Source organism: Cryptomeria japonica, chromosome 7, assembly GCF_030272615.1.
Source record: "Cryptomeria japonica chromosome 7, Sugi_1.0, whole genome shotgun sequence".
In the NCBI taxonomy this organism is placed as follows: Eukaryota; Viridiplantae; Streptophyta; class Pinopsida; order Cupressales; family Cupressaceae; genus Cryptomeria; species Cryptomeria japonica.
Window position 1 is genome coordinate 660674429 of NC_081411.1, and position 26787 is coordinate 660701215.

Here is a 26787-nt window from a genome sequence, read left to right on the forward strand (position 1 = left end):
TATATTGCATTACATCATATACATATTTACATCCATATCATAAGCATCACATAAGAACATCTCATCACATAGGTACACATGCATATAGCTGCCGCAAAGATGAATCATCTCATATATATAATCATAAAAGTGTCATGATACAATGATGTCAAAATCATATGGCTACAATCACCCGCAGGTGTCTACAATACAAAAATGGTACAAAATTGATACAAAGGGAGCCCTCTATGGCTATGATGAACTCCCTCCCTCAGAGCCGCCTGGCCTCGGTGGAATCTGAGCCCCTAAAGGACCCGCCCTAGGATCATCTTGCCTATCCCCTCTATCTGGTGGTGGTGGAGGACCCATAACCCCACCACTCGATGCCTGTCTCCTCCGGCTCCCTCCCGTAGCTGTCGCTGTACGCGATGGTCTATGGAAGCTCCTCGCCCGCTGATCTGTTGGCACTGCACCATAGTAGAGGTCTCTCCAGTAGGCTATCTCCTCTCCTGCCTGCAGGACATAAGCATATCCTGCCCCTGTATCCTCTGCTGCCTGTCTCCTTGCCCTCAGTGCAGTCTCAGCCTCTGTATAGCGCTGGATAGCCTGATCCCGCTCCCGCTCAGTATCTCTGAGCCTCCTCCTGAACCGATCCCTCTCCTGCTCCATCTCTTGGATCTCATTTTCCTGGCCCTGGTAGATCTCCCTCAGATCTAGCAGCTCCTCCTCCACTGGGTCAACCCCCTCTGCCTCTGCCTGTGGCTCCCCCTCTACGGGTGCCTACCCCTGTGCCTGTACCTGTACCTGTACTGGTGCTTGTACTAGTACCTGTCTCTATCTCTGTCCCTGTATCTGTACCTGCCTGGGACCCTGTGCTACTGGCACCTGTAGCGGCAATCTACCGTGACCCCTCACCACCCAAGCTTGCCTCTCCTCGCCACCCTCCCTCCGAGGTGCAACTTGCCTCTCTCCAACTGCTCCCCTCCTCCTCCATCGGCCTCGGCCCCCATCACCTCCACCATCATCATCATCTCCACCCCCATCTCCCTCCAATGCCTCTCCCAGATCTGTCAAGCGTGGGAAGGGATGCTCTGCCCAGTAAGCTATGTACTCGGTATCCATGCCGACGTCCTCGATCTCTGGCCACATGTCCCAGGGTAGAGGTATCATCTCTATCAGCTGTGTCACTACCTGATCATACGACAGCAAGGGCTCAAACTGTGCCTGATCTCTAACTGTATGGGCATACATGCCTGAGCCCCGGGGGAACCTCTGAATCCGGCCAAACTGTCGACCAATCTTGTCTACAAGCTGTCTCTCTAGCACATAGGGCGTTCACCCAATCAAGTACCTACTCTGGAAGGTGTAAGGCAACTCAACTGCGTCATCCTCCCACTGCTCGTAGCCCAGATATGGTCTCCATATGACCTCATCAATATCGTCTATCACTCGCTGCCAATGCTCTAACCTACCAATCCGCGACTACGATGTGATCATATCGTACAAATGAACAAAGCTGCATCCATGACCCCTACCCCTGAAGTGTATCAATCGGGTAATCGACAGATGCTCATAGGCCCATACCTGCAGCAATGTAACTCCACAACCCAATCCCACTGATCCATGATAAACAAACTGATGAAGCTCATAATACAAATGGGCCAGCACAAATGGTCCCCAGGCATATCTGGTGTGCTGCATCACCAGTGTCTCCAATGCTCCTCCCCAGCCCACAGCCAAACCCCGTGTCACCCTATCCGGACACAGGAACCCACTGATAGCTCCTCCTATCACTGCTGGCAATGCTAACCCTGTGGCTATCATAGTGTCCCATGCCACATGTCCTACCCTCATCTCCAGTTCTGGGTCCTGGAACACCCATCTCAGGGCCTCCCTGTCTCCATCTTGATCGTATGGGATCAGCTCCCCATCGATCGGTATCCGCAGAATCCTGTAAACATCCTCCAGGGTGACTGTCATCTCACCCATCGACAAATGGAATGTGCATGTCTCAGAGTGCCATCTCTCAGTTAATGTAGTCAGCAAACCCATGTTTGCCCGAAACTTGGGCACATATAGCACATGTCTCAATCCCATCTCCTCGATGGCAGCTCTGTCCTCGAAAGACAACTCAGGTCGCAACCTCTGAGTCAACGGGAATCTCTCCCGTGACTCCAGCATAGACAAATACTCCTACAGTCAAGCAAATCACTCATGTCAGTCATAGTGGCATTCACTGTTCATCACAAAATGCTACTTTTTTTCCAAATGCATATTGTTATCTATCCTAGTGACACTCACTGTTTATCACAAAGTGTTGCTTCTATCCTAGTGGTACTCCCTGTTCATCACAAAGTACTATGTGTGTGACACTCACTCTCATCACAAAGTGTTACTCACATTTGCACTCCCTGTTCATCACAAAGTGCTACTCATACTTTAGTACTCCCTGTTCATCACAAAGTACTCTATCTTGGTACTCACTGTTTATCACAAAGTGCCTTGATTTATCCTAGTCTTCCTAGAGGACCTTCTTGAGTGTATCCTCTCAGCAGCTTACCCAATTGACAGCGTATGTTCATCATAGAACTGTCGATTTGACCTAGAAGACCAAAACTTGACACAAATGCGCTTACCTGACATAAACGCGCTTTCAGACTGCACAGACGTGCCTGAAAAACACAGACGCGCCTGATTGACACAGACGTGCCTATGCTCTGCACAGACGCACCTGGGTGACATAGATGTGCCTTCTTGGCACAGACGTGGCTGCAATTGACACAGACACGGGTTCAAACACAGACGTGCCTGGCACAAACACAGATGCGCCTCACGAGCACAGATGCGCCTAGCACCAACGCAGACACGCCTGGACGTTTTTTGACACTTTTGGACCCTAGTCTAAAGCACATTTATTACCCTATCTAGCATGCATTAATGACAAAATTAAATGCATCAAAGTACGAAGAGGTTTTGTGGTACTTACCGGCTCTCCTGCCTCTGCTGGCCTCGGAAATCGGCGAACGTGGTCGAATCTATGAATGAGGGCCATCGCTGCTGACTGCTGCTGCTCACTTTTCGCTCTACAATCTGCTCTGGTGGATGTGTAGATGACAATGAGGATGTATTTTCCCCCGTGGTCTATCTTATAGACTACTCCTCGCCTTCATTTCCCGAGTCAGTCTTCTTTATCCCATGACTTTGTCACTTTATCCGGTCAGTCCATTCTAGCCTTTCTTTCTTATTGAGAGATTGTCTGCAATCTTTTCAGACATTTTCATCCAATCTCTCGAGGGGGCATATCATTCCCATCTTGGGGTGACTCTATATCAGTTCATCTTATCTTCTTTGAAACAACGCGACAAGCCGCATTGTCTCAAAGAGGGGCAAAATGTAGACACCTAAAATTGTCCAGTTTAATTAAATAAATATTTTATTTATTTAATTACTTTAGCCTAATTCTTCTATTAATTAAATAAATCTTTATTTATTTAATTAATTCATTTATCCTCTTCTAGCCTTATTTCTCATTTAAATAAATACATTTATTTATTTAAATTATCCTTTTCCTAAATTAAATAAATATTTTATTTATTTAATTTATCCCACTTCTTCTATTAATTAAATAAATCTTTATTTATTTAATTAATTCATTAACCTTTTCTACCCATGACACATGTCATTCATCTCTTAATTCATACACTACCTACCCCTTTCATTATTTTATTATTTCTTTTACCTACCCTCTAATCATAGCCGACCTCCTTTTACACTTCTCAATCTTATCCCTCCATTTCATATTGTGTCTTCTATATAAGGAGATGCTTCCCTCATTATCAAACCCTAATCACTAAGTCTAAGGAATCAACTTATGCAATTGACTACACTACGATCCTACTTGCAACCACATTCCGTTCTTTGTTGAGCTCTTGTGCACATAAAATCTGAGAGCAAATATATCAAGCAAGATCAATGGAGATAGGAAGAATGGAGATCAAAACCCTATTGGAAATGTGATGGTATAATATTTGTGATTTCATTTGATTTGCATTGTCTTAGGTAATCTTCATATGTTATGGTGGATCTTTGTTGATTGTTAGGCTAGGGTTTTGTGGTTGAATTCATTTAGCCTTTCAATATTGTTATTATTGTTATCCTTTTTCACCATATACAAGAGCCAACCTTCTTTGAGGCCCTACCACTTGAGAAGGATTCCTAAGGCAGTCATGGGGGACATGAGTTATAGAGAGATGGATCTTAAACTTGCTGAAACTAAGGATGCTCTAGAAACTTTAAGAGGCAAGTATAAAATTTCACTTGCTAAAAGAAAAGAGCTTACTGAACAATAGTTGCAAATCAATGAAAGAAGCTCTTCCGATGGAGCAAACATAGATGTATTGGTTGAGGAAGTGGAGAAACTAAATGGTGAGAAAACTAACCTGAGGAGAGAGCTTGAAGCCCTTACAATTCAAATGAGTCAAGAACTTGAAGCAAGGAGGGAAGTTGAAGACAAGATCAAAGAGAAAGATCATGAGATCTTTAAGATAAATTAGGAAAATGGTACTCTATATGCACACTGGCATCAAGAGAAAGAAGAAAAAGAACAAATCAAAGAACATCTTGATATGGAAATGTCTCTTAGAGAGACTCTTATGAAGCAGAATGAAGATCTTACTAAAGAGCTTGCAGAAGCTAATGAGAAGCTTGCAAAATTCAACAAGAGTTCTACCATGCTGGTTGAACAGATCCAATTTCAGAGGATGAATGGTGATACATCTAGGTTAGGATACAATATATTTGAGAAAGGATAACCTTCTGGCACTAAGGTCAACATGCATGAAGGTAAACCTTCTCCTAAGACTCAGAAAACCACTGGTATGAAATCCTTTAAACTTGTTTGTTTTAATTGCCATAAGCCAGGACATACTGCTAACGTCTGTAGAACCAGATCTAATGTTAATATTGGTTATAGACTTAATACTAATCAGAGATATATGCCTAGAAGATTTGAAGGTTATTGTTACACATCCAAGATGTATGGGCATAGATCTATTCAATGCAGGTATGGAGCAAACAATCCTACACCTCACATGAATAAGAGTTTTGTTGGTGATTGGAGAAGGAATTTCAATGACCGAAGAAATCCAAATTGGCAAAGAACCTATGCTAACTGGTCTAGTCCCTATGAGATGGAGAAGAGAATGAATGTGGTATGCACAATCTGTAATAACTTTGGTCATGTGGCTATGAACTATAGAAGAAGGACTGGCAGAGGAAATGTTGGACCTTGGAGAGCTTCTGGCATGGCTTGCTATCATTGTCATAAACTGAGACAGATGGAAAAGTTTTGCAGAGCTAAAGTGAAAAAATCGGTGAATCAATCAGGTGACCGGAAAGGGAAAATGAAAGTTGATGTGGAGGAGACTAGAGCATAAATGAATAGAATCTGGAAAAAGAAGGATGATATGGTAACTGAAGTAAAATCATCTGAAGATCCTATTTCTTCTCCTAGTGTGGAGAACCCTTCACTACAAAACTAAGTTGCTTATACAACTTAGGGGGAACTTAATGTTAGATCTATTTAAACCCCTTGAAGGACCATGAGGTATGTGAAATCTACATACTTTGATGTTTTATGATGTTAAGAAGTGATTATGTGATCAAATCAGTAGGTTTGATGTGTTTTAAGATATTTTAAGGTTTTACCAATAAAGGCATTTAATGTGGTAGATAATGGGCAAATAAAAGGAACTTTTTGAATTTTATTTGTCACATTTCATTTGTATGAGCACTTGGAGAGTGAATGGAGAACATGAGAATTTGTGCTTGCAACATCTAACCTATTTGACAAATATTGAAGTGTTTGGTGTGATATGTGATCGGCAATTGGTTAAGAGAACTTCATCGGTGTTTGAAACCCTAGTGTAGAAGCGAGAAAAGGTATGTTTCAAGAATCTTGCTATCTATTTATGAAGAGTGATTTGTTGAAGATGGATACACCACATCTAGTAGATGTTACCGATAGGCCACGACCTAATTCAAATGACATCCATTTAAGTATGAAGAAATTGATCCCATCAGAGCCCTATCTAGAGTACCCTACGATGTATTACATGTCAAAGATGTTAGATCATAATACCATTGCAAAGTGGAAGATTTGGGTATTGTTGCTATTTTTTATCAATATAGAGCACTGTGTGATGATAATGGTATCTTGAAGGAACAATACACGAAGGTTACTGACAAAGGTTTTCATCATGCACTTAACTTTATTGATGATTTTGTGGATGAACATGTTAGATATGTGCTTAGAAGGATACATGATCAGTTTATGTGGCTTGAACGACCACATAAAATCTCTAAGGAAGCTATTCATGGAGTCACCAGACTCTATGTAACCAATGAGGTACCTTTACTGAGATTTGTTCCAAAGAATAATGTGGAAAAGCTGATAGGATCCAAATGGGATGGTAGAGCTATGACAATGAACATTATCAGTGATCCGACAGTGAAATATGCATCAATGGTGATTGGATACAAAGTATACTACTCTAGCAGGATGAACAGTGTACTGATAGCTACTATTCATACTGCTTACCAGATAATTAAAGAAGATGTTGATTAAGATCTATCTAAAGCACTGCAGAGTAAATTGATGCTGAACTTGGAGGCTATTAAGAAGGACACAAGATTGAGGTTCAAATTTGGTCAACTCATTCTTGGTCTATTCTTTTATTTTAGAAATTCTTTTGTTGGTATTGGAGATATTCAATCGATTGGAGGAACACCTACTTTAATGCAAATGAAGAATAGCATTAGGATGTTGGTAATTAATTTGATAAGATTGCATGAGGATACTTCAAAGATTTTTAGAAGAAAATGCATGTAAGAGAAATGATACTGACAGAGGTAGTTAACCGGTATGAGAAAACAATTTGTTTTATTGTGGACATAAATACTTGTATGATGGAAGCTGTAGAACCCCAGAATACTTGGGTTATGCCCATGGGGTATGGAGTTGATAAAGATCTATTTATTGCATATGTTGACCATCTACTTGGTCAACTGGTTGATACCACAACAGAAAGATTTGGCACTTACAAGGAAAAATCCCTTCAAGTGCACTCAGACTTAACCAAATAGTGATATCCAAGAAAGTTAGGAAGGAAGTTGAAGCCTTTGTTGAGCAAGCTAGATTTACAAAGGAAGCTATTGCTAAAGCTAGAGAAAAACATGTTGCTCAACAAGCTAGAACATCAAGTACTCCAACCAGCACCTCCACCGGTATGCAAACAAGAATTGGAAAAGGGAAAGCTGCATAAAAACCAGTAGCTCTAAAGAAAGAGAAATCGAGAGAAAAATCTTCAAAGATTCAGTTCTAGAAAGGAGGAAAGGTTGTTGATCCTCCAACTGAATTGGTTGAAACTGGTAAAAGAAAGAAGCAACAAGCTCAAAAACCAGGACCAACAGATGCAGATGAAGAAGACACTTAATCTGAGAAAGAGAAGAAATTCCTAAGGACGAGTCACAAGAAATCAAAGGTTGTTGGAACCTCCATTGTCAAATCTATGGAGAAACTGGTAAATAAACCTACTACTCTTGATAAATTGTTAAAAAGAATATTGGAATATGGTGTTCTTAAGGGTTTTAATAAACCGTATGACAATTTTGGTGAGAATGAGAAAATATTAATAGAAGATGCAATAGTGTATATGATGAATAAATATAGTGAAGCCCTTATTGAGCTGTAAGGGAAAATATCAAAATCATTATACAACAAAATTGATGCAAGGTGGCAGGCTGCAATGAAGTAGGACAAAGAATTTTTTGAGTATACACTCAAAAGTCTTCAATCGGAAGCCACAAAGGAAGAATTAGATAATATTTTGTTGAAAACAAAATCTTCCTTCAGATCTAAGAAAAGATTGACAAGGATGCTAATCGGTGAGACTCAATCAGTCCAGCAAGAGACCGAAATTTTGCTAAAGAAGGCTTTGGGTCTAATTCCTACCAAAGAGGAATATGTTAAGGATGCAAAACTTGTAAAGCTTAAGGGTGAAGATTTTCCAGAAGGTATTAAACCTATTGATTTTAAGCCCAATGAAATTGTGTTTGATGATCAACTAGTGAACACACAAACAAAACCGATATTTATTCATGATGATGATACTGGTGATAATGTTGATAATACTGCTAACACCATAGATGTGTATGATGTAGATGTTCAGATGTCTGGACAACATGAGAAGAATCAGGAACATGAAGGTAAGAAAGATGAAGAAGAAAAGAAGGATGAGGAGCCAACAATATATAATTAGACTATAGATACTCAATTGCCACTGGTAATGGAAAGTAATGAAGAAAAGCAAATAGAAGAGAAGAATGAAGAAACTGAAAAGGAAAAGGAAGAAGATTAAACTGAAAATAAAGAGGCAACAAAGGGGAATAAGGTATAAAAGACTGAACCCATAGTGACACCTTTGTCACTTGATTCCAAAAAGAAAGTTGTTGATGAAGAAGATGATGATGATGCATTAAGCATCCACGAACCTCTTGACATGGATAAACTAAGTTCTACTGATTTGATGGAGATTGCAACTACTATGCAATCCCAAGATAAAAAGAAGATGATGAAAGAACAACAGAAGGAGACAAAGACCTTTAGGAATGCAATAGATAATTTGTCTAGTCTCCTATCGGAGACTGATATAGGAAATTTTGCCACACCTATTGACAAGCTTCAACAACTTGTTTTTGATGTCGGAGAGCAGATGAAATCGTTAGAGGATGCAACTTATGTCAATGTGGAGAAAAACTACAAGAATAAGAGGACATAACACTCGATGTCTGAAATCGATAAAGGTAAAGTGGCTCTTACTGTTAATAAATTATTTGAAGAAAGCACTAGAAACCGGAGGTAAAATCCTCTCTACTATTTTAACATTTTCCTTATTTTGTGCTGATTTGAAGAAGAAAAGAGATGAAGAAGAGCATGAACTTGAGGTTGTTAGTGAGTCATTTAAACCTCTTAATGGCTCTGCTATTCATTTTGGAAGATCAATTGTATAACTTCAACACAAGCTGAAATTATATGAGAAGAAGCAGGTGAAGAGAGTCAGATCCCTGTAGGAACTTCAAACACAACTTATACTGAAGGTCGAAGTATTACATAGAGCATACAAAGAATGTGAAGCCATTATTTCTACACCAGAAATGACTACTGTTGATGCTATGGAGGAACTATTTGGACAAATAAAGACTAATGTGGAGATCGCTGGCATAATTTTAGAGACATGGCATAATGACTTTAAAAATTTGAAGACTCATTTTAGTGATGTATTTTTCTAGAATTTCCGTGTAAAGACTTTATGACTCTTATATCTATATATATGCTCTGATGCAAATTTTGATATCACATGCATTTTTTATTTCATTTTGGTATTGTTGTCAAAGGGGGAGTAAGAGTTCATTCAAAATTTTGTATATTGTATTTTGTTATAGCATGCAATTTCTAAGGGGGAGTATATGTCATTTAGTCAATTTTTGTTTGCACACTTAGTTGACAAATTTTTTCCTAAGTGTTTCCATCAATGCCAAAGGGGGAGATTGTTGGCATTTGACTAAACCGGTAAAGATTGTTGTTGTTATGCAACCGATATATGATTAGTTAGTGATTGTGATGAAGAGATTGAGTTTCATGTTTGATGAATAAGTTTTGTATTGTCATTGATGGCAACAAAGTTTTTGTAGTCATCTAAGTCTTAGATGCCAACTGGTATAAAAGACAGTTCTACAGAAAATCGGTAATTAGGATCTCAACTGGTAAACTGAGACAGAGTTGCATTCCGACAACCAATATAGGCGATTCATGAAGAGTTGGATGATGCAGTTTCACAACGATGATGGTGACAGGCATTTGGAGCCATGTTCACAACCACATTGGCAAATTCAACTGGATGAGCGAGATTTGATTTACAAAACAAACTAACTAATATAACACTTAACCGGTAGTGATTTAGTCACTTAAATCAGTAACACGACACAAGTTTTAATTTATTATGTTGGTGGCTGACATACGTAAAGCATGTGATGTAAGTTTGTCTAGATTCATTGAACCTAGGAAATTGTTCCAAGGTTGTATCCGACTAAATGTAAATGTTTATAAAAAGTGTGATGAGGTATAAAGTCGGTATGTGTGTGAAGAGAGAATTCATGAGTGAATATTGTGAATGTGATCATGTGGTGATTAGGGAAGTTCTGTAATGAAGTGTTGTTGATGTTTTAAGGATCAAAATTGGATCTTATCAAACACATAAGGTGTTACTTGAAGATATTATCACTATTGTTTTTCTAACATTTTGCAGTAGTGAAATCCCCTAACCGAGTAGGTCCTAACAAGCCTTAATCTATAAATCCCCTAACAGGGTAGCTATGAATCAATGTCTTAAATCCTCTTGCAAGGTTGATCCTAACATGTCATTCCTCCTAACAGGGCTTATCATTCAAATCCCCTAACCGGGTGACTCTTAACCGGGTCTGCTCTGAATAGGGCATAGTTGTAAGACCTTAACCAGTCAAAATTTCTATTCTGCATATAGTGATCTTGTGGGTACTAACTCCCACTGTGGTTTTTACCTTTTAAGCTTTCCACGTATAATCTCTTGTGTTATGTGGAATTTTTTTTGGGCATTTGATTATATGGTGATATTTCTCATATGCTGGATAAGTTTTAAGTTGTTAAAGTTGGTGATCAAATTTCTATTGTTTTTCCTTGCACTGATTCACCCCCCCTCTTTGTGCCTTATAAGTTCATCACAGTGGACCAGGTTGTAGTACCCGTTGGTCATATGAGGGATTTGCTAAGATCTTGTCCTCCTACTTTTGATGGTTTGGGAAATGGACTTGAGGCTAAGAGCTGACTCATAGGCTTGGATAGGTGTTTTGCCATTTATCCGTATAGTAGTAACACCAAGGTGAGGTGCGCTATTATGCATCTCAAGAATTTTTCTTCTACTTGGTGGAGGTTGGAGGAGTAGAGGATCAGTGTGGACATTGGTACAATGTCATGGGAGTTATTTTTAGAGAGGTTTAGAGCTTGATTTCTCTCAATGCAGTGGAGACAACATCATGTGGATGAGTTTCATGAGTTATGCCAATTGGGCATCATTGTTGACTAGTATGAACATTGATTCTATGAGCTCAAATAGTATGCTAGTATTGGTAATGATGAGGTGATGTTGGTACAATATTTCATGAGAGGTATTAATGACTGCATTAGTGGGGGAGTATGAGTATTTGAGCCTAGATCAGTTGAGTTAGCCGCTGCGAAAGTCAGGCTAGTAGAGCAGAATATTTCGTGTGCACATGGTGGTCAACTAGGGGTATAGATTGGAAGTGCACCTTTCAGTGGATTTGTGATTAGGGGTAATCATTCTTAGGTTATTGCACCATATAGGAGTTTCTAGTAGCAGCAACAACAAAAATTTCAGTCTAGGTCAAAACAATTTTAGGGTCAATGTGGGGGCAATCCTCAATTTAGGAAGGACAGGAAGTGGTAGAGGGCTAGACAGAGTTTTTCAGGACAGTCCTCATATAGTGCTTCTCAAGCCCCTAGTAGGGGAATTTTTTAGCAATCCAGTAGGCCGACTGGAGGTAGAGGACCTGGAAGGGGAGCTTGTTTCTTCTGGGGCCAGTATGGCCATATAGTTGTACATTGTCCACAATGTTAACAACAGACAAGTAATTAGAGATCGACAATTTTAGAGCCTACAGTTGGGGATGCAGGTCATTCCCACAAAGTTTTTGCGATGGTTGATAACTGCCAAGCAGAGCACTAGAGAACCGTGATAGAGACTACAAGTGTGTTGGGTGGTATATCTATCTCAATACTATTTGATTTGGGAGCTTCCGATTCCTTTATATCTTCCTCCATTGTGGAGAAGTGTGGGCTTTTGTGTGCTAGATAGGCAGATAGGTGGCAAGTAGAGTTGGCTACTGGTTTTTGTGTTGCCATAGATTTCTTCATTCCTAGATGTGAATTGGACCTAGGACCCTTTTCTACCATAGTGGATCTTCGAGTCATTCCTTTGGGGTCTTATGGAGTTGTGTTGGGGATGGATTGGTTAGCATCACACAATGCTATTGTGGATTGTCGTCAAAAGACAGTGGACTGTTTAGATGACCATGGTAGGAAAGTTGAGATAGTTGGGATTCTTAGACCTATATCACTTCATGTGATCTCTGCTATGCATCTTAAGCGTTGTATGCATCAGGGGTGCCAACTTTTTTTAGTTTCTCTTGAGGACATGGATGAGGAGAGAAGAAGGGAAGTTTCTCTTGATAGTCACCCTCTTCTTCGGGAGTATGTCGATGTGTTCCCTAGTGACATTCCTAGTATGCCTCCAAAGCGAGATATAGACTTTCACATTGACTTAGTTCCTGAAGCAGAACCTATTTCGAGAGCACCATATCAGATGACCACTCAGGAGTTGAGTGAGTTGAAGTTGTAGATTGAGGAATTGTTGGCCAAAGGGTTCATTCATCCCAGTGTTTCTCCTTGGGGTGTGCCAGTTATCTTTGTGAAGAAGGATGGTTCTCTTCGGTTATGCATTGACCATCGACAGTTGAATAAGGTAACCATCAAGAATCAGTATCCATTGCCTTGTATAGATGATCTCTTTGATCAGGCAAAGGGAGCCAAGGTGTTCTCTAAGATTGATATGAAATTCAGGTATCATCAGCTACGTATTCATGATGCAAATATTCATAGGATGGATTTTCGTACCCTTTATGGTTACTATGAGTTCACAGTGGTGCCATTTGGGTTGACGAACATGCCTTCAGTTTTCTTGAGCCTTATGAATGGGGTCTTCCGCACCTACCTTGATTGTTTCATCCTTGTATTCTTGGATGATATTTTGATTTATTCTAGAATTATGGAAGAGCATGAGGGCCGCTTGCAATAGGTATTGCAATGCTTGAGGGAGAATCGGCTTTATGCCAACTTGGCTAAGTGTGATTTCTTCCAATCTAAGGTGAACTATCTTGGTCATGTGGTTTCAGGAGAAGGTGCATCCATGGATCCTTTTAAGATCCAAGCCATTGTATATTGGCTAGCACCGACTAATATTTCTGTGGTTCATATTTTTATGGGTTTGACTAGATATTACCGCTGTTTTGTTTAGATTTTTTCTCGGATAGGTCACCCGATCACTTCTCTTCAGAGGAAAGGGAAGAATTTTGTTTGGTCAAAATAGTGTGAGGTAGCTTTTCATACTTTGAAGGAACTCCTTATTAGAAGATATAGGAGCAGCTCTTATGCATGATGGTCATGTGGTAGCCTACGAGTCTTGCAAACTCAAGGACCATGTGATGAACTATCCAGTTCATGACTTAGAGTTGGTAGCTATAGTTCATGCTTTAGTCAGGTGGCAACATTTTCTGTTAGGGAGTCAATTTGAGCTACATAGTGATCATCGTTGCTTGCAGTACATTTTCACACAACCGAACTTGAATGCTCGACAATGAAGATGGATGGAATTCCTCTGCGAGTATGATTTTGAGGTTCGATATATTCAGGGGCGTAGCATCATAAAATTGCGACCCTTGCATTTTTTGTCCGCCTTTGGGTCTTTGCATTAGCAGATGAATCCCTAAGCCTGATCAGAGACCCAAAACATGCTCATGCCATCAACAACTTGCATTTTCCATCATTCCGCATTGTCTCTTAGCTGATGCCTATCCTAAATTAGGGTAGGAAAGGGGTGTAGCACCCCTATCCTCACCCTATTTTGGGCCCGCTTTGGTCCTATCTTGTATCGGGCTTGTTAATTGTTGAGCAGGAAAAGTTTCCCTATGTCGGCCTAAGGTGGGAAATTATCTAAACACCCCTAATTGGCAAGTATATAAGGAGCATTTCCTCTCCTATTTGCATAAGTTTGACAGGTGTATCATAAGTTGATAAGTGAAGTCGATCATAAGCATTCAAGAATTCATTCAGGAATTGAGCATTTCAAGTCTCCTTTCAAGGATAGATGTTGCATTCAAGACAAGGATTCAACCATTGAAGAGGAGATTTCTACCAACATTCGAGACATCCTATTTCACATATCCATTCAAGAAAATTCATCTACAAAGGTATCAACCTTTCAATTACATCCCCTCCTTGAGGTGGATTCTCTTCAAACATTTCCTTTCATTTACTTGCAACATTTTTCAACCACTTGGTTAATTCCAAAATGAGGTTTGACTTGAAGGCAAATCCCCAATCCCAACAACATTTTCCTATCTTTCCTGTGTGTAGGTTGCAGGTGCACAGCTGTAATTGTAGGTTTAGGATTCATTTCTAGAGATGAAAAAACCCTTTTCGGCATGCGGATTTTTCGGAGGACCGTGTACAACTTCAACCTGGTCCCTACAACTTTTCCTCATATTTGCAGGGAAGCTTTGTCTCCAAATTCTACTGCTAATTCTAGGTGCACGACTTCTCAAGATATAATTGCTTCTTTGTCATTTCTACACTTAGTCTCAATTTGCTTAATTAAACTAGTCTATTATAAAAGAGGGTTAATTTACTTTCCTAATACATCCCAAATTTCCTACAATTCACTTAGCATTCAATCTCTTTCCATTGGGATTGGATCTAGTGAATTCAACCCCTCTTTCAAATGTAATGTGTGTGAAAAATTGAAGGTGTGAGATTTTGCCAAGATCTAGAGGCAATGGAAAACACAAATAAAAGAGAACAAAATAGATGATAGGAATAAACTGTATTCTATCAAGATGCAAAATATGATCAATCGGATCATTACAAGATGTTCAATGAATGCCTGTTGTCCATACAAACAATGTAGATGAGCCTTCTTATATAGGCAAGGCAATATGGATATGTGAGCACACAAACATGACATGTGGCTCAACATGAAACAAGGGTAGGTAGGAAATAGGTGTGGGTAGGTAGGAGAAACAATATAATATTTCACATGAGGTGGAATGTAACAACAAGATAAGACCACAAAAGGTGGAAATTCTCCTACACACACTATCCCAATGTGGCACAAACACCCAAGTGTCTTATACCCAAACTACTATGAAATGCATTATCCGAAGTAAACTTAAGTATAGTGTAATAATATACATGATGAATAATTATTTACACCAACACCCCCCTTAAGTGCAACTTAGGGGAATGCACTAAAGTCTACAATGCCACTAAGCAAAGCAAGATGGGTCCCAACTATGAGGCCATGTTAGGTACCCATGAACAAATGCAAATGCAATCCCCCATAAACAGAGAAAGAGAGAAAAACCACATGGGAAAAAACTCCCCCCAAAAGAGAGATGAAGACAACACACAATGCTCTCAATGATGAATGAGAAGAACAAAATATGTCCCCCCCATAAGAGAAGAGAAGACCATGAAGCCCCCCTCAATGTAAAACCTCCTGCAAAGATGGTCCAATGATGTTGACCAAAATACCTCCCCATAAGGAAGAAAGAGAGCCAATGTTGCACCAATAATGTCAAAGTGTGACAAAACTAGGTACCAAGTTGATGACGATGAATCACTCGCTGCAACAAAATAAAGATCAGGCATGGAGACAACCTGCTTTGAGCATCATCCGGATACTCGTAAATAGAAGAAATATTAGTACAATCTAAGTCTCATAGGAGCCATGCACAAATGTGTACAATCCAAGTCTCAATTGGAGCCATGCACCAAGTCTCACAAGATATTCCTAATCTACGTGTACAAGAGGATTACATCAAATAGGTCAAAAATGACAAGATACAAAGAGGTGTGGCACTTTTTGATAGCGTGAGTACAACATTGCTCATGCAAGAGCATACAACATGATACTGCAAATCTGGAAACATGAAAATGATGCCACCAAAAAGCCTTGTAGAATATTGCAGAAAAAGACGCCTTCGATTGGGATGTGGCCAAGAGATATAAAGGAGCAAATCAACCCCCCCCCCCCTTGACTACTGGTTGGAAGCACTGCAAGACAGGTGTGAAGTGACAAGAAAAAATTGTGTTCCCAATTTGAATTATTAAATGATATTTGTGTTTTTAAAAGATTTTTAAAAATCTAAGTAAAAACAATTATTATGCTCCAAAAACAAACTTTATTAAAAAAATAAAGAAAAAAATAAAAAGGGCAAACATTTTTTTTTTTGAAATGAAAAAAAAAATTAATAAAAATTTATTAAAGATAAAAAAAAACTATAATTTTTTTTTTAATTATTAAAAAAAACTTATTTAAAAAAATAAGAAAAAGTATATATTTTTTTATTAAAAAAAACTTATTAAAAATAAGAAAAAAGTTTTTTTAATTTTTTTTATTTATTAAAAAACAAAACAAAAAAACAAGGACTCTGCGGGGTCCGCAGGGCAACCTGCGTCACCCGCAGGTACTCTGCGTAGCAGGGCCTACGAGTGATCGTAGTTATACCCTGTGGGCCACATGTGGCCTGTGGTACCCGTAGGTACACCCCCACACCCCCCCCTCCCGCCCAAAGATTTTTTATTTTATTTTAAATAAAACAAAACAAAAAAAAAGTGCCCCCCCAACCTTCCCCCACTTTTTATTTTTATTTATTTTTTTAATTTTTCGAAAATAAACAATAAACGAAAAAAAAAAAATCAGACCTGTACCTACAAGTCCGTACGGTGGGCCAGGAGGGGGAATTTTTTCAACTCGGGGTAACAGAGGCCGATTTTGATGAATTGACAGTTGATCTTGGGGTTTTTGGGCCATCTGAGCGTAATGGCGATGACGGATTTGGCCAAAAATGCTCCAAAATTGCAGATCGCTGCTAGGACAAGTCACCACCCTCCACCTTCAAATGGCTCTAGATTTGGCCTCGGATGTCGGATTTGGATGAAACAAAAGGCAATTATGACTTTCTCGAACCTCCTCAATCCAATGGTGACCTCAGCTTTGATCCAACAAGCTCCAATAACAACCTAAAATAGAAAGATCCAAAATGCAAAACCCCAAATTTCTCTCAATTGGCAAACCAATGGCAATCTTAATGGCTCTGATACCATGTGAGATTTTTCCAAGATCTAGAGGCAATGGAAAACACAAATAAGAGAGAACAAAATAGATGATAGGAATAAATTGTATTCTATCAAGATGCAAAATATGATCAACTGGATCATTACAAGATGTTCAATGAATGCCTGTTGTTCATACAAACAATGTAGATGAGCCTGCTTATATAGGTAAGGCAATATGGATATGTGAGCACATAAACATGACATGTGGCTCAACATGAAACAAGGGTAGGTAGGAAATAGGTGTGGGTAGGTAGGAGACACAATATAATATTCCACGTGGTGGAATGTAACAACAAGATAAGACCACAAAAGGTGGAAATTCTCCTACACACACTATCCCAATGTGACACAAACACCCAAGTGTCTCATACCCAAACTACTATGAAATGCATTATCCTAAGTAAACTTAAGTATAGTGTAATAATATCCATGATGAATAATTATTTACACCAACAGAAAGGAATCCTTTGTGAAATTTTCATCCCTCTTTTGAGGGGAGTAAAGCTTTCCACTTGATCTCCCCTCATCACTTTTCACCATATTACATTTTGGTGAACCCGACGTCTTACATGCCTTACATTGAAAATTATTGCATATTTTTCATTTACAAGTTTAATTTTCTTGTAATTTATAGAAATCTTAGTGGTTAATTCAATCAAAACCCTAGTTATTTAAATTGAAATTGAACTTGTATTTTGCAAAAAATGATATCTATTGTCTTAGATCTGAAAATTGTATTGCTTATCAAATTTAATTCTTTCATTGTCTTGTTCAATTTGCCAATCAAAATTATTAAATTAAGTAGTTAATTGCCAAAATCCTAATTTTCAAACATCAACTTGAATTGTGCAAAAATAAGATTTACATTTAATTTTCAGATTTGTGATTGTTTTCAGACTTGTCTTCTTGCCTAAAATTCAAATTTTCAATTTCCCTCCTTTTCCCAAAATTCAAAATTTGAAAATTGAGTGGTTAGGTCCTAAAACCCTAATTTTTAAATCTAATTAGATTTTGTGTAAATTTCAATCAATTTCAACCAATTTTAGTTTTCTCCATATTATTTAAGGTGGCCATATCCATTAGGTTTGACCTTTTTCAAAATTGCAATTCAATTTCTTATCTTTTTCAAAACCCTAATAGGGTCCTATTTTGACATTCAAACCTTAATTTTGCCTATCTAGAGATCATAAAATCAATCAATTTTTTAGGGTTATCTCTCAAATCATTATAGCTTTCAGCCCTGAAATTTTTTGAAAAAGTTGGGACGACCATTTGCAACTTCAATATAGTCCTTGGCTTTTTTCCTAAAATTTCAGGACACTGTTATGACTATATTTAATTGCTTGAATCTAGAAAATTGGTTGATTTTGTCAAATTTTGATCCCTCTAAAATTAAAAAAACACTTCCCAATTTCAACATTACAACTTCCAAGGAAACATTTAAAATTAAGTGGCTAATTATAATCTGCCCTAATTTAAAGATGTTAATTTTGTCAATTTTAAATTTGAAATTAAGTGGTATCCCATTAGCCCTAATTTTAAAATTTCAATCTCTTTTTATTAATTATAAATATTTCTTGGAGATTGTGTCATTTATTCTTTCCACAAATTATATCATCATCATTTTCTTGAATTCTACATTATTCAATTTTAAAAACTTTGTTCTCGAAATTCAAAATTCAATTTCAAATTTCAAATTTCAAATTTCAAATTTTCCCTCTAGTGCACGAGTTTTACAACTATTAGTCCTACCTATACTATCCTCGTTAGATGAAGCATTATAATTAAGGCTTCGCAAGGTTTAAATCTCGAAGAGATGGAGCCTAATTTGGGTGACTTCTACAATGAGGATATTGCTAATTCTTCCCATCCTAATAACATCTCTACTTACCCAATTGATGATTCCCATGATGAAGAAGAAGCTTTGACTAGAGTTTCCATAGATCAACTTTCAAAATTGGACAATCACTTTGACAACTTAAAATAATGGATGTCCCAAGAATATCCTAATAGTGAAGCTCTTCCATTAGTTGGAGGTCTAAAATGAATGATTCAAAGTGATAAGAATGGAATTGATATATTGCGTGGTATTGCTCACATTGTTGATTCTAATGTTATTGTTGGCATTTGCATGAAGATTGCATTAATGATATGTTATGTTGTCATTGATGTCAATTGAACCGGTAATGATATTAATGATGTTGTTGATATTGTCTTGTAACCGGTAGGGAGAGCTTTGTGAAGGTTATTGTAAATGGGTATGTAAGTTTGTGACTTGAACCGGTAATCAGAGTAAAAGGTTAAACCCTTTCTATGTTATGTAACCGGAAAACCCTACCACTTGTTTTTGTTAAACCCTAACCGATTAAGGTTGTTGAATTGGTTATGTTGGTTTATGATCTAATGTTGAGTGGTAATGATGGTGACACATAAGGTCATTATATGAAGACAAGTTTAAAATGTTTTCGCGTGTTTGTTTGTCTAGGGAAGGAACAAAATGTATTGCATCCAATGCAAAGTGTGTGATGAGTTACTGAGCTCGATGAAGCGGTAATCAAGGAGCGGTTGAGGTTTTCTTGATTGATGTGATGAGATTGCTATGAAATCCAACAGTCATGCTTGTACCGACTTTTTTGTAATGTCAATGATGAGAGGATTAGATTTTTGTTGTGTTACCGACCTAATTGATTCTTATTTAGGGTCGATGAAGTTGTTTTGTTTTAGTGTTGGCAAGAATTGGCATAAACTAGTTGAGTGTGTGGTTTCCTAATCAGAGAATGAGTCTGCAGTTTGAGTAAAGGCAGATAGAATATTAAATGGATCTGATCAAGAAATGTAGTGCTATTCAGATAGATCAAGAAACTCTTGTTGTTTTCTAACAATTACAGCAGAATTGAAATCCCCTAACCAGGTAAGCTCTAACAAGCTTGGTTACTTATTAAATCCTGTAACAAGGTGGTCCATTAGATTGGATTTTAAAATCCTCTACTAAGGTTACTCCTTACAGGGTATTTTCTTCTAACAAGGCATTTGTAGTCAATCCCTTAATTGGGTGATTCCTAACAAGATCAGTTCTTAACAGGACTTTTGTAAAAGATTTAACAGGCTAGGCTCCTAACAGGGCGAACTTTAGAAGAGTTCAAATATTTTCTTGTGAGTCTCATCTCACCGTGGTTTTTACCTATTTGGATTTTCCATGTATAAATACTTGTGTCATGTGGTGAATGTTTTGTGGTTATGATCTTATGATTGATTTGATTAATTATTTTTGATAAGACATGATAACTAGAAGTGTTGAGAAATGAAGCATCTGGATGTTTACAAGTTTGATGTTGTTTACTGTTAAGTTGCTATAACAGTCAACCGGTATTCTTATGAGTATTGATCTTGATAGTGGTATTTCATTGATAAGTTTACTTTGTGAGTTTGAGTTTGAGTTTGGGAAGTTTGTATTAATTTTTCTAGTTACTGATTCATCCCCCCCCTCTCAGTAATCTACCAGATACTTATTCTTTCATCATACCATCAGTTATGCCTATGAAGAGTTGTGCTGAGAACTTAGGTTATTCACAACCTTCTACACAAATCAATCATTCTATTCCTTTGAACACTTGTATGGCTAGTATTCCTACTTTCACTTCAACCATCATGGCTACTTCAACTCAAAATGTCATACCTACAACCATTAGTCATGGGGGAAATCCCTCTTCTTCATTCAATCCTCCATCTTTATCTATGCCTTCAATGAATATTCCTATTGTCTGTCAACCAAGCAATGTGACACAAGGGGGCAATTTGTTCAATAATTTTACTCCTCCTATTAGTGTCCCATTCCCTACTCAATCATCACCTATGCCTAATTACCATAGTGTCCCACCATCTTATTCTCAACCAATGCCTTCTTTCAATAGCATCACACCACCTTCTTAATCAAACATGTCTAATATAAATTTTTCAATTGAAGCAACCATTAATAACCTTGCTCAAACTGTGTCTTCATTGCAACAACAAATTGCTTCTATGAGTCAATCCAAGTTTAGTGAGGCCACATTTGATGTTGCGAGCCCACTTTCTCTTGATATTGTTAGTGTTGTCCCTCCTAAACATGTTGAAGTTCCTCAATTCGAACTCTATAATAGAAAAGGTGATCCTTTAACGCATGTCAAAACATTTCAAACTTTGTGTACTGTCTTTGCTTATGATCAACGATTGCTTGCCAAATTGTTTACTAGAACATTAAGAGATAAGGATTTACAGTGGTATTTCTCATTGCCTTCTTATTCTATTTCTTCTTTTCAACAATTAGCAAATGCTTTTATTCAACAATTTAAAAACAACATAGGTTCTAAAATCACTTTGACTGAATTAATGCATTGTAAACAAGGTGTTAAAAAGGGGAACACTCAAGACATCTTTTAAAATTGATTTGGGTGGGAGTCTGCTGAGTGGGAAAGATGCTGGGTCTCGGAAAGGAATCTTTGTGCACGAGCTGCATGCTTCAAACAAATCTGCGGGTGATATTGAGGATGGGGATTGCAACACGGACAAGGACCCCCATCCTGTGGACCCTCCTTTTGACCCTGGGGAAGGCCAGTTTTCACGGGTCCTTGGGTCTTGTGGAAAAGGTTCTTCAAGAGGGGAATCTGAGCTAGAACAGAACGTGGTTTTCCAAGGCCCCTCAAAATCTTGGGCTAGCTTATTTGGTACAAAACCTACAAGTAAGTCTACCTTTCCTAAGGTGAAAGATATTTCAAATAAGATAGAGGGTAAGTTTTCCATCTCCATTACGGATGTTGTGATTGAGCATAGTATATCCTTAATGGCTTTCACTTTGGTGGGTAAATTTGTTGGTCCAAGGCCTAATATTGAGAATGTAAGGGTCTTTGCTAAAAATAAATGGCATCTGAAAGGTCAAGTTGATATTTCAGCATTGCCCAAAGGATTTTTTTCTTTTAACTTCTCCTCTTCAGAAGATATAGAGGGGGTACTCTATGGAGGCCCATGGATGTTTTGTAAAACCTCCTTGACTTTTAGAAAATGGTCCCCGAAGCTAGAGCTAAAAGATTCATCCTTTTTTTATTCGGCTCCGGTTTGGGTAAGACTACCTGGTTTTCCCTTGGAGTTTTGGCTTGAAGATGTGTTTAAAGGGATAGCTATATCTTTTGGGGAACTTATTGCTATGGATACTATGATAGCTACAAGGAAAATGTTAGTCTATGCTAGAATCTATGTGAATGTATGCCATGACTCAGATCTCCCTTCGTCCATTGATATCCTCTCAAAAATAGGAACATGGGAGCAACCTATTGGATACAAATCTATTCCTTTTATGTGTTTTCATTGCAAAAAAGGTGGACATTGGGCAAGAGGATGTCCGAGCAATCTGAAGATCGCTTCTAAGAACATAGGGGTTCAGAAGCAAGTTTGGAAAGAGAAACTAGGTAAGGATGACAGGAGGTCTAATGGTATGAGGTTGCAGGCTCTAGAGATCCCAACTGCTGGGATTAAGGTAAATAAGGAAGGAGAATCTAGTTAGAATGATCGAGTGGATTCTAATAATGTTGAGTTGCAACCCAGTGATGATAGTTAGAAATTGCAACTGGAAGAAGGAGAGATAGATGAACCGATGAAAAATGGGAAGGTACCTTCAAAGGAAGACAAGGTGGAAAATTAAAGTATGGATTACTCCAAGGTGCCTGAAATCAATCATGAAAATGATGAGGAGCCTATTAGTTGTATGGGATTAAGTTTGGATTCTCAAGATTCAGTTAGCTAGGAAGCTTTGAAGATCTTAAAAGATAATATAAGTACCCCGAATCACAAGCTAAAGAGTCAAAATATGAAAGATTTCAAGAATGATGATGATGGGGATGGGGACTTCCTTACAATAGGAAAAAAGAAGAATAAGAAAACATGTCATGTCATGGGTATCCAAACCGGGACAAGAGCTAAGGCTGATGTTGGCAATTCCAAATCTTCATTGGACAGAAAATCGGCTAGGTGGCACGGAGAAAATGAAAGTAAACATAACATAGTTGATGGAAGTCAGTGAACCATTTTGGAGACTTGCTCCCCCCTGTCTAAATGAAGGTAATATCTTGCAACATAAGGGGTCTAAATGGCCCCCATAAACATGACATATTAAGGAATCTGGTTAGAGACCATAAACCGGACGTTCTCTTAATTCAAGAAACTAAGATGAATAAAGAAAAAGTGAAAAAAATTAATGCTTTTTCTTTTGAAGGGGGTGTTGGTAGTAGCTCTGAAGGGGCTTCAAGAGGTGTTGCTATCTTTTAGAATAAGAAGGTTATGGAGGGTGAAGTGATCCAAGCTGAAGGTAACCTGATAAGCATCAGATTTAAGCATATTAGGGATAATTTTAGTTGGGTCATTTCTAACATGTATGCTCCAAACTCTAAAGTTGCCAGATCTAAATTTTGGAAAGTTGTGGAGGAAAATAGAAAAGGCTTTCAACATGATCCTTGGATGATCATGGGTGACTTTAATACTCTCCTATATGATTTTGAAAAGTATGGAGGATCTCAAATTCTTCTGGATAGAAAAATTGATCTTATGAATTTCATTACTAACATGGCTCTCACTGATGTGGAGATGCGTGAGACAACCTTCACTTGGTCAAATAGGTGGGATGGTGATGAGCTAATTCAGGTTAGAATGGATAGAGCGTTAATATCCAATGATTGGTTTACTAAGTACAACAACACTTTATTTGTCATCAATAGAATAGGATCATATCATTTCCCTATTTTTTTTGTGGTTGAACCTCTTGTTAAAAGATGTTGCTTCCCTTCCAGATTTGAGAAAATGTGGTTATATCATCCAACCCTAGAAAAGAATATCAGGCTATGATGGAATATTCAAGTGGAAGGATCTGCTATGTGTAGAGTTGTTAAGAAACTTAGGCATGTTAAGGACAGATTTAGGGTCTAGAACAAGGAAGTATTTGGAGATATATTTATTTTGAAAAATGCTTTAAAAATAGAGTTGAAATCAATCCAAGATACTATCCAAAAAGATGGCTATAACTCTATCTCTAGGGATAAAGAGAATGAGATCCTTTCTAAATATCATAAAATCATAGCCAATGAAGAAGACTTTTGGAGACAAAGATCAAGGGCTCTTTGGCTATCAGCTGGAGATAAGAATACTAAATATTTCCATTTTTCCACTATTAGACACAAAGCTGCCAACATGATTCCCCAGTTAGTGGTGGACGACAATATCATTAAAGGAAATGATAATATTTCTAAGGAGGTTGCTTGCTTTTTTTCTGATCTCCTATCAGTTGATTCTAACCTCTATAGTGAAGATCAAGATTCCTTACTGAGAAATATTCTGAAGGTTATTGAAGTGGAGCAGAATAAGGTATTATGTGCCATTCCCTCTTATGATGAGATTAAAAGGGCTATTTTTTCCTTTTCAAGGAGATAAATCTCTTGGGCCTGATGGGTACTCCATGTTATTTTTTCATCACTTTTGGCATATTGTTTGGAAGGACATTGTTCAAGTTGTGAAAGAGTTTTTTAGAACTAAATTGTTGCTTAAGGAGGTGAATTCTTTTTTTTTGTTCTAATTCCTAAGCAACCTAGTATGGACTCTATGGATAAGTTCAGACCTATAAGCCTCTGTAATTCTCTTTATAAAATTATTTCAAAGGTGGTGACCTCTAGATTGATCACTTTTCTCCCTTCTCTTATTTCATCACATCAAAATGGCTTTGTGCCAGGAAGGAAAATTTTGGATTCTATAGTTTTGGTTCATGAGAACATTCACTCTCTTATTGCTTCAAAAAAGGATGGTTTCCTTGTTAAGCTTGACCTTTCAAAGGCTTATGATAGAGTGGATCGGTTCCTTTTGAAAGTTATTCTTAAGGCTTTCGATTTTGATGGTAAATTTTCAGATATCATTTGGCAACTTATCTATGTTGGAATACAATGAATCCAAGAACACTAAGAGTGGGGGGGGGGGGGGGGGGGTGAATCAATGTTCTGCCGGTAATACAAGATTTTAACTTTTTATAACATACACATATAAACCGGTAAATGAAGAAACATATAACATGAAGTAAATAAACCAACCACATGAATGAATACCATAACACACTAAATTTATAGGTGAAAAACATCAAAGAGGAAAAACCACGGTGGGATTTGTGACCCACAATATAAATTCACTATCCATATGAAAGATATTACATAGAATGGGGGCCTACACATGCAGGAAAGCACACTTACTAGAGAACACTACTCAACACAAAAGAGTCTCACTGACTACAAGCTTCTGCTAAGATAAAACAGTAATGGTGAACTCACAAAATGCATCTACAATGACAAAAAGAGTTCCGGTTATAGCTCTATTCTGTACCGGTTCATAAACCTTGAATCCTTCTACCAGTATCTCCTTTCCTTCAATAATGCTTTAAAAACCATCTAATAATCATTGCATGATATAAATTTTGCATATAAAATGATCTACATACATATCCTTCACATCACTCTATTCTACTACTTTTTCATATGTCAAAATGACCTAACAGATAGACTTATATACCCTCTACAAACAATATGCCTTATGTCAACTTACAATACAAAAGATATTCAATGTCAGCCATATACAATAATTACAAAATGATTTTACAAATAAAACCTTTCGGATCCAAACTGATGTTGGCTTCACTAAAGTGTTGGATGTTGGTGCCGGTGATGACCCTAAATACTTCAATGCCGGTATCTATCGATGTATGCCTCCAATGTTGGTATCTGTCTTCTATAGAATCTTGTTTCCATCAATGACAACATATGAATCCAATGAGTGTCAATTTCCAACAATCTCCCCCTTTGGCATTGATGACAACACTCATGTGAAAAATGGATTCCTTGTTGGTTCAAATGAAACATGCTCCCCCTGAGCTGATTGACTCTATCTAATATCCTCCCCCTAGGACTATATACATATACATATTTTTCACATAATATACACTTCTCCTTTGGCATCAATGCCAAAGACCAGTGCAAGAATTTAAAAAATAATTACAAATTACTTTACCAGAGCTTGACCAATTTCAAGATTTCCGGATAAGATTTCTCTAGCAATTGTATATAGGTATCCCATCTAGTTTTAAATGTTTCAGATATGGATACAAGTCCACTCAGTAAATGTGCAAGTGTTTCTTTCTCAGTGACTTCTGCTGGTGTGAGCTTCACAAGAATATCCATACATTCTCTCTTATGTACACCAAGTGAATCCAATCTTGGACTCACCAAACCTCTGAGACTCCTTGCTCTCCGAATAATTTCTTTCATTAACACTCCCCTTTGTAGGCAGAGAAAGATTGCAAATATTATTGGATTCTCTATTGATTCCTTCCCCTCAATCTATTTGGGGCTGCCTTTAGGGGTCTCTCCTCCTTATTCCTTTTGGAGTTATATTGTGGATAGGTTATTCAAGAAATTGGCTGGGTGGAAAGGGGCTTTACTGAGTCAAGAAGGGAAGTTACCGCTTCTGAAGGCTTCTATTCAAAATCTTCTTGTCTATGCTCTTAATCTTTTTAAGATCCCCTCTAATTTTTCTAATGCTATAGACAAATTCATAAAAAAATTTCATGGATTGGGGTAGAAGAGAAAAAAAGACTTCCCTTGGTTGCTTGGGAAAGGGTCTATAGTCCTAAGTGTTATGGGGGCCTTGCCTTAAGAACTATAAAAGACTTTAATAATTCTCTCTTA